We start from the raw sequence: 2,036 nt of genomic DNA, 5'->3' as shown, positions 1-2,036 counted from the left end.
CTTCTTCACTGCGTCCTGTTTTGTCAGCAGGCTCCTTGTAACCTGTGTCTTGATCCGACCCCCTGTTTCATCCTATTACTAGGGATGCCTGAACCCACTGGGGTGCAGCCCAGCAGGTCTCAGCTTCAGCTCACCCAGCCCCCATGGAGCCCCTCTGTTCCCACACCTCTTGGCACTTGCATTTGCATCTTGCACAAGGCTCTGAAGATTATGCTTAGTCTTGAATACTGAGCTTTTTCTGTGCCCTTGAATTTCCCTCCTCGGGCGAGTATCTCAGGGCCTCCCTCTAGCTCGCCCTGCTGCCCTCCATCTTTCTGAACAGGCGGCTCTACAGCTGCGCGGCACTTGGCCAAGACCTTCTGGCGGTGTGGAGCTCTGAAGACAAAGGACAGATGTCCTCTGAACTGCTCATGCCTAGACCTACCCCGGGCTCCCTCCAGCAGTCAGCTCCTGTCCTGGGCCTGCCTTCCTTCCCGGAGGAGTGGGGGCCCACAGAGCTGCCCTTCCACCGCTATGTGCGGACTCAGAGCACTCATTGCACTCGGTGGGCCGCCGCATAAATGAAGGTTTTTGCAGTATTGGAGGCCAGTCAGGCAAACCGTGTGCTTTCCAACGCAATGGGAATGTGTCGCATCTTCCGTACATCTTGGAGAGCAAAGCCACGATCGGGACGTGTGGGTACATGTGGCAGTGATCGGTTAGGGTGGTCTTTCAAAGCACAGCTTGAAATGCGGACACTTGTCGGCGTCCCCTACGGCAGGTGCCCTATACCTGGAGGCCGCATCGGTCACCTAGCCCTGCAAGGTTCACCTGGGCCGGAAGCTGTGTTCAAGTGAGGTCAAGTAGCCCAGAGGCCAGCCCGAAGCACTTGTGAACAACGTGAGTCCTTGCTGGGGTCCTCACACCGAGGGGGTACAGCGCCCAGGGTAAGGCCTCAGGTGCCAGGCACTAGCAGCGCTGCCCGCAGGTAGGGAGGAATGTGAGCATCCACTGTGCCGCCCAGGCCCGTGCCCACCCGCGCTCCGGAGCCTGGGGAGGAAGGCTGCACGGCTGCTGCGGGCTGGTACCAAAAGGGTGCGCGCACACTGTGGGGGCCTTCGGGGTTGGGACGCCCGGCGGTGGGGCCACGGATGGTACAACCCTCTCTCCCCGCCTGCTCGAGGCAGATGGTTTCTCCCGGCTTCGCACACCTCTCCCTGGCGGCAAGGAGCGCGCGGAGGGGGCGTGGCGCGCGCCAAGACCACGCCCCTGCTGCATAGTCATGAGACGGGAAGCTCTGCCTTCGGGGCGGGGTAAGCAGCTCCTCGCGCTAGGGCGCGGCTGGTTGGGGCGGGGCCTGGCTCCGGGTGCGGGCGGGGCTGGAGGCGGGGCCGCCCGCCGCCCGGCCTCTGCCTTCGCTCTCCTCCCCCAGCGCATAGGCCCCGCCCCGCGCCCGCCGCCGCGCAGGGAGGGGCGGGGCTCGCCGGAGACGGGCCCCGCCCCCTCTCTGAATATTGATGCAGCGCGCGTCGGCGTCGCCCTCCTCCCATTGAGCGAGGCTGTGTCGCGTGGCCCAGCGTCGGCGTGACGGTTGGACGCGGGCGCGGCACTGCGGGTCCCGATTGCTGCAGCCGCTTGTCAGTGTGATGAAGATTGGCACCCAGGTAAGCTGTCACTCAACCGCTCCGCCGCCGCCGCCGCCGCTCTCGCCGCCGCCGTCCCTATCAATCACACCGGCCCGCGGCCGCCGCCCGCCGCCGCCGCTGCCGCCCGGGTCTGGAGGGCCGGCGTTGCCCCAGAGGGCCGGCACTTGACCCGCCGCCCGGGGCAGGGGGCGGGGAGGGGGCGCGGGTGGGGGAGGGGATCGGGCACCCGGCACCCGCGGGGGTGGGGGCGCCGTCCGCACAGCCGGCGCGGGGGCGCGCCCAGTTGGTTTCTCAGTGTGGGTTGAGGGACGCGGAAATTTCTGGAAGGCGCCGCCGCCGCCGGCTGGGCCCGCTCGAAGCGCGCGCTCCTAACCGTCCCTTTCGGAGCGCGGCGCGCGCCCCTGTGCGGGG

General features: G+C 67.0%; 1 protein-coding gene across 2 annotated transcripts in view; it reads left to right on the top strand.

Annotated features, from left to right (window-relative positions):
• The first annotated feature begins 1,493 nt into the window (after positions 1–1,493).
• The window catches only part of PKNOX1 (PBX/knotted 1 homeobox 1), a 74,548-nt gene continuing 74,005 nt past the window's right edge, over positions 1,494–2,036 (top strand). For both annotated transcript variants that reach the window (XM_017538565.2, XM_017538568.2), the window contains exon 1: positions 1,494–1,643. The gene's annotated coding sequence lies outside the window, so the exon portion shown is untranslated. The remainder of the gene's footprint in view (positions 1,644–2,036) is intronic.

Source organism: Cebus imitator, unplaced genomic scaffold (genome assembly GCF_001604975.1).
Source record: "Cebus imitator isolate Cc_AM_T3 unplaced genomic scaffold, Cebus_imitator-1.0 Scaffold112, whole genome shotgun sequence".
Taxonomy (NCBI): Eukaryota; Metazoa; Chordata; class Mammalia; order Primates; family Cebidae; genus Cebus; species Cebus imitator.
This window is presented reverse-complemented; position numbering and strand designations above follow the sequence as displayed.